Source organism: Leucoraja erinacea, chromosome 5 (assembly GCF_028641065.1).
Source record: "Leucoraja erinacea ecotype New England chromosome 5, Leri_hhj_1, whole genome shotgun sequence".
In the NCBI taxonomy this organism is placed as follows: Eukaryota; Metazoa; Chordata; class Chondrichthyes; order Rajiformes; family Rajidae; genus Leucoraja; species Leucoraja erinaceus.
The window spans coordinates 72895334-72906532 of NC_073381.1; the positions used below are offsets into that span (position 1 = coordinate 72895334).

Below are 11199 nucleotides of genomic sequence, written 5' to 3' on the forward strand. Positions count from 1 at the left end.
TAGATGTGATGTTTTGGGTTGGGACCCTTCTTCAGATTGACTCGCTGAGTTACTCCAGTACTTTGAGGATGTCTCCAATTAGAGCCGTATTTAGGTCTAAAATTAAACCCCAATCCAACTGTACGCAACATGGCCAACTCAAACCCCAGCCTGAACCTTTATTATATTTTCCATTCCAACCTAATATAAATGTATTATTATTAAACACATTCTAGATTTGTTTCAGGTTGAAATTCCAAATATTGTTCATGGAGGAGAGGGTACATATAATGATACTAAGCAAATCATCTTGACCTCGATAATGTTCTAAGCCTGGCCGGCCCACTATGGTCCAACACATTCCAATCCCTGTTATTTTATCATAATATACATCTGACCCATCTGACCAGACATGATGTGTGTCATTAAATCCGGCTGAACAGAGAAAATGTAGACCAGCTCTAATATATGACCCCATATTTTCCCCTTCCCCAAAGTGACGCCTAAGTTTAATTAAGAAAATTAAGTTCATTCAATGAGCATGGCAGGTTGATTTGAAAAGCTCCTTAGTAGGCTGGTCTGGAAGGTTAGATCACATGGGATCCGGGGTGAGCTAATTTGATACATAATTAGCTTCAAGATTGGAGACAGAGGGCAGTGATGTACCATAGTGCTGCATCTATTGTTGTCTGCTATTTATATTAATGATTTGGATATGAATGCAGGTGGCACATTTAGAAAGTTTGCGGATGACATTGAATTTGATGATATAGTGGACAGTGAAGGAAGTTATCCACAATGACAACGGGATCTTAATCAACAGGCCAATTAACCTAGAAATGGCAAATGGAGTTTAATTCAGATAAACATAAGGTGTTGCATTTGGTAAGGCAAACCAGGGCAGGTTTATGCAGCAAATAGTAAGGCACATGATAGTGTTGTAGAATAGAGAGACCCAGGGTGATGGTACATGGATCCATGAAGGAGTGCCACAGGTGGACAGGGTGGTGAGGAAAACATTCAGCACACCTGCCTTCATCAGTCAGGTATTTAGTATTGTAGTTAGGACATTATGTTGCAGCTGTACATGACATTGGTAAAGCCGCATTTGGAGTACTGCATATAGTTCTAGTAGCCCCGCAGTCACAAACTGGAATTTTACATATTCCGTCTTTCTGATAGAATAATTTTCTACACAAACGCTTTTGCATTTTACTCCTTTTCAATCATTGTGCCGATTCCTGTTGTTCTTTGTAGTAATGGGAATTATCAATGCTTGTGGCAGTATAGTTATCCTGTGGTCCTCAGCAGGCCTGATAACATCATTGCTAGATAGTTTGTTTTTATAGAACTTGCAGTCTTGCTCTCACCACTGTAAAGCAAAGTCATTGTCTCATTTGACTGAGTTTCCTGTTAAAACATACTAGCATCATTTTCAAAGTGTATTTCAATTTTCTGCTCCTTTTGAAGATTTTGGATGATCGGTCATTTGGAGTTTCGGAGTTGATTCCTTGAATTTATTTTATTCTTTCAGAATGTATATCCTGCAAAATGATTGGGATGGATGGGTTCAAATTGGTTTTGATCGTTGATTATGGTGATGTTATCATAAGAAAATCAATTTGTTTCATAAATCTATTGATGAAACTAAACGGTCCATATACACAATCCCTATCTACATTTTGGACCAAATAAAGTCTGTCTTGATATGAATCCAGTGACTCTCATGGCCCTAGTTATAAAAATATCTCTGTTGGTACATGAGTAATCCCTACATCAATATTGGGCACCATACCACATTGGCCATCTGAATCATTGCAACAGAAACAGAGTAATGATCCTATAAAATGTAAGGGATGTAATTGGAAAAATTACATGGCCATTTAGATTTCCCTTACTGGTAAACATTAAACATTATAATAATTTGTGATGAATAGGTTCAGATTATTTGATTTTGTTTGCTTTGTTGAAGGGGAAATGGTTCTTTATGTCATGATAATTTCTCAGGACTCCTATTACTTTGGATCATTTGTATTTATTTGATGAATAAATTGTTGCAATATTCACTGTTAATTCTGTTTTTTGGTGAGTGCAAAAGGGGCCCATTCTGTGTTACAAGTTTTCATGCTTATCGGTGATAGTTCCCAACTTGTACATCCCGATTAGCTTGGGGAGGTGGTGTTACCTAAATGCTATTATAATGTTTTCGGAGGAAGTAAGAAGGTTTTACCATCCATTGAAACTGTGATTAAAAGTTGTATTTCAACTGAAGCTCCCAAGTCACATTATTTTGGTGCTGCCACCGTAGCAAAATGTGCTGTCATTTCTCTGAACTAGACAAAGTGTGAAGTTAATTCAAAGGAGAGGAAGCATTTAGAAGCCAAAAAACGAACCATGCACAAGGTTAGCATTCAATAAGATATGGAAAGGTGTCAATATAAATATCTGCAGTTGTACTATTTTATTTGTATTGAACAATTAGATATTAGATTGTAATATATAAAGAGCAAGCCATCACTATGATTGCAGTTAAACAGGTGGGAACCAAGCAGGAGATAGTATTGACTTAAATTCCACACAAAAAGCCTAACCATGCCATCATCACCAAGAGCAAGGACTCCATTGTGATAGGGTTCTTGGCTGTTTAGTGATCGGTTGCTGAATCCATCGTGATGCCGCTTGAAGACAGGTTTATCCCAGTTACTGAAAATGGACAAAAACATGTTGATTTAGACTTTAGAGATGCAGCGTGGAAACAGGCCCTTCGGCCCACTGAACCCACCCCAACCAGCGACCCCCATGCACTAGCACAATCCAACACACTAGGGACACTTACAATTTTACCAAAGCCAATTAACCTACAAATCTGTATGTCTTTGGAGTGTGCGAGAAAACCCACGTGGTCACGGGGAGAATGTATAAACTACACACAGATAACACTAGTAGTCAGGATCGAACCTGATCTCTGGCATTGTAAGGCAGCAGCTCTATCATTGTGCCACCATGCCGCCCTGGTGATGCTGGAAAAAGAAACAATAAAAGCAATAAATGCTGGAAATAGTTAGCACGTCAGACAGCATTAACCTTTAATCATCTTAGATTAGATCTTCTAATTGGAACTTACCTTAGAGAACTAAAGTACACAACTAGATATCATCCAGAACTAAATAGCCCATTTAACTGGTCCCATCTCATACATTCATATCTCTTGCCAGGGCAACACAATGGTTAGACACGAGGAACTGCTGATGCTGGAATCTTGACCAAAACTCAGAAGGTCAGGCAGCATCTCTGGAGGGCAAAGATTTGGCCTGTTCATGTCCTCCAGAGATGATGCCTGATCTGTTGAGTACTCCAGCTCTTTGTGTTTTTTGGAACAGAGTGGCTGTTGTGTATACAAAATGCATTGTAGTTGCTCATCTAGGTTACCCCAAAACATCACCTCCCAAACCCATGGCCTACTACTGGACAGAGGAAGGACAGTAGATATATGGAAACACCATTAACTGCAGGTTCCTCTCCAAATCATCCACTAATTTGACATCAACATAAATTTCCATTCTTTAATTGTCACTAGATCTAAATCCTGGAACTCAAAGTCCAACAGTACTGTGAGGATAGCTTTTCCTGCACTGTTTACAATGGATACACAATTCCTAACGTTTCTATCAACAAGCTTAACAATTCACATTTCTTTATCCTTTTGGCTCACACCTGTCTCTTCATTACTGGCCTTTGAACAATCTAGAAAACAAAATCTAGCCTGTGTTTGTCCATTACCGGTTATGCTCTCCCCTCTCCCAGTTTATTTCCCTCCCCTCACATGGGTCTGAAGAAGGATTCTGCCTGGTCCATGTTTTCCAGGGATGCTGCCTGACCTGCTGAGTTACTGCAGCATGTTGTGTCCTTTATTTCACCAGAAGTTATGTAGTTATTCAAGAAGGTGTCTCATCAGGATCTTCTCAAGCGCAATTAGGAATGGAAGATAAATGCTGACTTTGCCTGCGATGCACAAATCTGAAAAATATATAACGGGATATTTACAATGGCTTGTTTAAAGATAATCGATGCAAAAAACAATAACTTTCTAAATTAATATGATGACGAGATGAACTGATTTTCAGATAAGTAGAAAGAACCATTATATTCATTATTCATTTTGCAGCAAATGTTGAGCTTACTTTGTTTTTGCAAATGACAACTCTGAACTTTTCATCATCAGGATATCAATCATTTCATGAGGCAGACATCAAGGATTAGTATCAGGTTAATTTTCATTAGTGCTGATAAGCAGGATCATTGTATATCTGGTGAGAGTTTTCTATCGACTTTGCAGTGAGATTCTCTAAGGTGAGTTCCAGATAATCTCTGCACTCTTTAGACTTTATTCTTTAGATATACAGTGTGGAAAAAGGCCCTTCACCCCACCGTGTCCGCACCAACCTGCAATCACCCTGTACACGAGCACTATCCTACACACGAGGGACAACTGATAACTGTTACCTAAGCCAATTAACCTACAAACATGTATGTCTTTGGAGTGTGGGAGGAAACCAGAGCAGCCTGAGAAATCCCAGGTAATTCTGTGAACCCGCGTTCACTGGGAGAATGTACAAGCTCCATACAGACAGCGCCCATAGCCAGGATCACACCCAAACGTCTGACACTGTAAAGGCAGCAACTCTACTGCAACACCACTGTGCTGCCCCTGTGCACAAGGGAAATGACTCTGAATCTATAGGAATGTAAGAAGTTATGTTTGCATGGAAGTTATTTCTGTTCCTCTCCTTCTGAAGTTCAAATTGATTGATTTTCTCACAGCAGTTTTCATAAATGTTGGAGGAAAATTATATTTCTCCAAGGTAACCTGCTTAAAACAGATTTGCAATCAGCCTTGATTCATTTTGCGAAGAGTGGAAGAGTAGTTAAAAAAAGTTTTTATAGTTTTAAAGCAAGAAATCCGCAAATCGGAAATGAAAACACAAAATGCAGGGAAAACTCAATAGGTCAGGCAGCATCAGTGGAGGGAGAAATACAGTTAACAGTTCATTAGAACTAGGAAAGATTAGAAATTGTTTGTTTATCAAAGTGAAATTCCCTAGGGAGCATAGATAGATGATGTTTTGGGTCAGGATCCTTCTTTAGACTGATTGTAGGGAGAAGGGAAAGAAAGCTGGAAGGGAAGAGAGGATAGGCAGGCCAAAGCATGGCAGGCAATTAGTGAAAACAGGTACAAAGGCAAGGAGGAGGGGTTGTAATAAGTGAACACAGGTGAGAGGAGGCTTTGGGCCTGGAGCTGAGCCTGGAACCCAGGTGAGGCAACGGCTCCAGCGTACATGGTGGGTAGTGGAGAGGAGAGGGTTTGCGGAGTCGCTGGTGGAGGCCCGCAGGGGGCTGGATTAAAGTTTCCCGCTCCCCTGAATCTCAGTCTGAAGAAGGGTCTCCTACTCCTTTTCTCCAGAGATGCTGAAGTTACTCCAGCATTTTGTGTCTATCTATCTATCTATACTACTAAATCTCTGTTCTTGACCGCTTTTGGCCTTCTGTGCTGCCATTTCCGAGAGAACGCCATGACCTACAGCCGTCATTTTTGGCCACCTCGCTCAGAGCCCCCCTCCGCCGCATACGTGCCGAGGATTTTTCCCGTCGATGAAAAATAACAGAGATATTAATGTTTTTACAAAATTCCCCATTCTCTCTGCAGCCCCTGCTGGAGGGAGGGGGAGGGACTATAAAACCAGGAAGTGGTGCGCCTCAATCAGTCTCTGCAAGTGGTGCACCTCAATCAGAGCTCTGAATAACACTGAACAAATGTCTCCACAGCTGTGAGTACCCATAATGTGGTTTGAAAATGAAAAAATGGTTAGTTTGAGGAAAAAAACACTTCCTGCAAATGGTTGTTTGGGTTGAAGTAAAAAGGAACCCTCTCTCTCTCTCCCCCACCTCTCTCTCTCTCTCTCTCTCTCTCTCTCTCTCTCTCTCTCTCTCTCCCCCCCCCTCAACTCCCCCGTCTCTCTCTCCCTTTCTCTCTCTCTCTCCCCCCTCTCTCCCCACACCACCCTCTCTTCTCACTCTCTGTCCCCCTCCCTCTCTCTCCCTCTCTCTCTCTCTCTCCCTCTCTCCCTCCCCCCCCCCCTCTCCCCCCCCCCCCCCTCTCCCCCCCCCCCTCCTCCTCCCCCACTCACCCCCCCCCTCCTCTCCTCCCCCCTCCTCTCCTCCCCCCTCCCTCTCCTCCTCTCCCCCCCCCCTCTCCTCTCCCCCCTCTCTCCTCCTCCCCCCTCTCCTCCTCCCCCCTCTCTCCTCCCCCCCTCTCTCTCCTCCTCCCCCCTCCTCCCCTCCTCCCCCCTCCCTCCTCCTCCTCCTCTCTCCTCCTCCCCCTCTCTCCCTCCCCCTCTCTCCTCTCCCCCTCTCTCCTCTCCCCCTCTCTCTTCATCTCTCCCTCCCCCCTCTCTTTCTCTCACACTCCCTCCCCTTCACTCCCCCCCTCCTCCCCCTCCCCCCTCCCCCCCCCCCCTCCCCTCCCCCCCCTCCCCCTCCCCCCTCCCCCTCCCTCCTCCCCACCTCTCCCCCTCACCCACCTCTCAGCACCCCCCCTCTCATTTTCACCCTCTCTCTCTCCTTTCCCCCTCCCCCACCTTTCCCCCTCCCCCACCCTCCCTCTTCTCCTCCTCTCCACCCCCATCCCTCTTGCCAATCTCTCTCTGTGTCTCTGTCTCTCTATCTGTCTGTCTCTGCCCCTTCTCTCTCTGCCCTCGCCCTCTAACCCCACCCCCACCCAACCCACCTCTCTAGATGTGACTGCAAGTTGGGGGCTATGCGTCAGAGCTCTGAGCTCTGTATAACACTGAACAAATGTCTACATAACTGTGAGTCCCCTTAATGTGGTTTGAAAATTAAAAGATGGTTTGTTTAAAGTAAAAAGGCACTGCCTGCAAATGGTTGTTTGGGTGCTTTGGCTTAAAGTTAAAAGGCATTACTTACTGCAAATGGTGGCTTGGGTGCTTTGGCTTGAAATTGAAATGCACTACTTACTGCAAATGGCGGCTTGGGAGCTTTGGCTTGAAGTTGAAAGGCACTTCTTACTGCAAATGGTGGCTTGGGTGTGGCTTGAAATTGAAAGGCACTACTTACTGCAAATGGTGGCATGAAGTTGAAAGGCACTACTTACTGCAAATGGTGGCTTGGGAACTTTGGCTTGAAGTTGAAAGGCACTATTACTACAAATGGTGGCTTGGTTGCTTTGGCTTGAAGTTGAAAGGCACTTCTTACTGCAAATGGTGGCTTGGGATATTTGGCTTGAAGTTGAAAGGCACTACTTACTACAAATGGTGGCTTGGTTGCTTTGGCTTGAAACTGAAAGGCACTACTTACTGCAAATGGTGGCTTGGGTGTGGCTTGAAGTTGAAAGACACCACTTACTGCAAATGGTGGCATGAAGTATAAAGGCACTACTTACTGCAAATGGTGGCTTTGTTGCTTTGGCTTGAAGTTGAAAGACACTACTTACTGCAAATGGTGGCTTGGGAGCTTTGACGAAGTTGAAAGGCACTACTTACTGCAAATGGAGGCTTGGGAGCTTTGGCTTGAAGTTGAAAAGCACTACTTACTGCAAATGGCGGCTTGGGTGCATTGGCATGAAGTTAAAAGCCACTACTGCAAATGCACTTACTTCCTGTTTGCACTGTATATTGATTTTAGATAAAACGCTACCACTTACGGCTGTGATTTTTCGCCATCTTACTCAGTCCCTCACTGATGAGCAAGTGCAGAGAATTCTTCCCATCAATTAAAAATAAAAGTGTTATTAGTTTTTTTTAAAATGTTGAGAATCTCTCTCCTGTCAATCACTCCATGAAAGCCACACCTTTTCCGGTGGGGGGGAGGGGTTATAAAACCCAGAAGTGTGGGTGTGGCTCAGTCTCTGCATGATGGGGGAGGGAGAGCTGTGAATCAACTGAACACACTGAATGTCTACTGAAGTGTGAGATTGGTGTTTTGTGTGGTTTTATGGTGGTTTCACCCTGCATGAAATGGTATGAAGCTGTATTTGAATTTGGTGGCCTGCACCCTGCTCAAAGCGGTAAGATAATGCACTTAATAATAATAATAATAAATTTTATTTAGTGCCGAGGTAGATCTGGGTGTCATCAGTGTAACAGTGGAAGTCCAGGTTGAAGTGGCGGAGTATCTGACCAAGGGGGAGGATGTAGATGATGAAGAGGAGGGGGCCGAGTACGGAGCCTTGGGGAACGCCTTGAGTGACTGTGGCTGTAGCAGAGGTGTGGTTGTGGAGAGAGATGAAGTGGGATCTGTTGGAAAGGTAGGAACGGAGCCAGCTGAGTGCAGAGCCTTCAATGCCGAGGTCTTTGAGTCTGGTGAGCAGGATGTTATGGGTCACTGTATCGAAGGCTGTGCTCAGGTCGAGGAGGATGAGGATGTTGAGGGAACCAGTGTAGGCAGAGGTGAGGAGGTTGTTGAGGACTTTGAGGAGAGCAGTTTCTGTGCTATGGAGGGGGCGAAAGCCAGATTGGAGGGGTTCAAGTAGGTTATACACTTGAATTTGGTGGCCTTGCACCCTGCTTGAAAAAGAATTTCAAAGAATAGTCATGAGTCAACTGCCAGCCCACCAGCCGTGAGTGAGCTGCCAGCAGATCAGGCTTGAGGGACTGAGCTGCCACCCCAAGAACCCATACCAGTGTTTCAGAAAGCCCCCCTACTGGCCACCAATATTGGAATTGGTGGAGAGGTGGAATATTGCGTCGGGGGACCAGCCCTCCCGTGTGAACATGGGACCCAACGGGTCCCACTTAGTCTAGTATTCTCTGTAAACTAACATCTGCATTTCCTTCCTACACTATACTGTTCTATGTTCTGCCATTTCAATCAACTCGGATTCAATAAGGCAGGGAACACACTCCTTAGTTCATCCCCCCACAATCAGAGTGACCATTGGCATTACACTGCCAGTTGTAATGTTTCCAACTGAGAGAACAATTTTAAGAACTTTGGTTTCAGTGATGCACATTTTGGCAAATTTGTGCTTTGAACTCACTCACATAATTGCATGTGGCTAATCTATGCAGCTGTGGACGAGGCATATGAATCAAACAACATATTGCACATCATGTGTATATTAAACAAACTTTCCCTGGATTAAATTGATGTGGAGATCCTGCTGCACTGCATTATTTTAGCACATGATTTTATCCAAGGTGCTATTTCCAGTCCGCGATGCATGTAGGATAATTTTCTGCATCAAGGAAAGCATAAGCGCTAATTGTATAGACAATAATTTTCACCTGTTCCTGTCAATTTCAAGTTTTGAGAGGCAATGTTATCCAGGCCACTGAAAGGACATGACTTTTCCAATCCTTCCTGCAATCTAACAGTATTACCTTTTCGCATCATAGCAGCAACAAGACAGTTTTGTGATTTTGTAAGTTGTAAGGAGCGCAATGATAGACAGTGTCTGAAACAACAGGCCATTGCATATTTCATGAGCATCCAGATTTTATCTGGATTGAATTATAGTGTTTTCATGTATGGCTCCATTTGAAGATATGAATTTGCATAGAATAATTTCATAAGATCATCAGTGATCAGAGCAGAATTCGGCCAACAAGTCTACTCCGCCATTCATACATGGCTGATCCATCTTTCCCTCCTAACCCCATTCTCCTGCCTTCTCCCCATAACTTCTGACACCCATACTAATCCATAATCTATCTATCTCTGCCTTAAAAATATCCACTGACTTCTGTGGCAAAGAATTCCACAGATTCACCAGATTTTTAAATTATAATTTGTGCCTGGTTATATAGTACTCAACAGTTTAGTGAGAGTTTTCCATGTACCAGCACTGAGGCATAATACTTGCTTACCAACTCATTGTGTAGCCTTAAAATGCCATTCATACTATCTCCCAGGGTGTGACCTTGAACATGGTACTACCTCTTACCAGACATGTTAACCTGGTGCCCTCAGGTTGAATGGCTCAGTCTGCATGCATGACATGTAACAGCATCAGTTTAGCAGCAACTAAATATGGAGTTTGAGTGTATTGTTGTTCAAAACTTTGGAACATAAGAACTTAGCAACAGAGGGGGAGGAGTGGACTACTCAGCTTTTTAAGCCTGTTCTGCCATTCAATCTAATTATGGTTGATGTGCCCAAGTCTTAAATCTTTTTCTGTGGCAGTTTTCCACAGATCTCAGTTCACTAAACTTTCAAAAAAATATCTTCTCTTTCAATACATCCAGTGATCTGGCCTCTACAACCCTTAAAGTAGAGAATTCCATAGATTTACCACAAACCATGAGTAGAAATTCCTTTGCACCTCAGTTTTAAATGACTGCCCTCGAATCCTTTAACCATATCACCTCATTTTAGATTCTCCCACTAGTGGAAATTTCCAGACTTCTAACCTGTAATGCCCTCTTAGGATTTTTTACGTTTCAGTAAGGCCTCACCTCATTCTATATTTATGTATTAAATTTTACAACACAAAATGACCATTCAGCCCAACAAATCAATACTGGACATTTATACTTTGCAAAAGTCTTCTCCTACTTTAGATGAGCTGATCCCATCATTATATTTTCCATTCCTTTCTCCCACATAATTAACTAATTCTCCTTAAATGCATCAATGCTGTTTACCATTAACCATTCCATCCAGCAGCGAATCCCACATTTATTAGGTAATTCAAACTATGTGTAAAGTAAACAGATTTATATCGCTAGTTTACATGACCTTACTAATTAATAAATCTGAGCAAACTTTGAGCATGAAGTCAAATGGTATGCTTCTGAACCGAGAAAAAAAATGTTATTTTTGGAAGTCTTGAAACATTTGAAACATGATTTCTTATATTCCCTCAAATGTGGTAAATAACAAGAGCTTCAAATTAATGATTAATCTATTCATTTTGACTGAGCTCATTAATTCCAAAAAAAAATCCATGTTTGCTAAGTAGGCTAAAAAAAATAATGGAAAGCTGGTCACAGCCAAATGCAAATGTCAAAGCCTATTTTGTCTTCAGAGAACCTTGAAACGTTTCGCAAACCATCAGCAAGCTAATCTGCGCTTAGTCAGGCTTTTGGGAGTGTTGTTTGGTATTTGCTGGGCCCAAGCTGTGTGCCCTGAAGGTGCGACCTTCTAATCATTATCTGTCTGTGTTATTACCCAACCAAACGGGTTCCAGTTTTAAATAAAATATGC

At 42.9% G+C, this 11199-nt stretch overlaps 1 long non-coding RNA gene across 1 annotated transcript; it reads right to left on the reverse strand.

The window, feature by feature from the left end:
* Positions 1 to 205: 205 nt before the first annotated feature.
* Positions 206 to 10796, reverse strand: LOC129697397 (uncharacterized). The gene is made up of 3 exons (XR_008723517.1): positions 9938 to 10796; positions 3858 to 3996; positions 206 to 2682 (listed from the first exon to the last, which is right to left on the reverse strand). It is a non-coding gene; the product is annotated as an uncharacterized LOC129697397 (long non-coding RNA).
* Between the last annotated feature and the right edge of the window lie 403 nt (positions 10797 to 11199).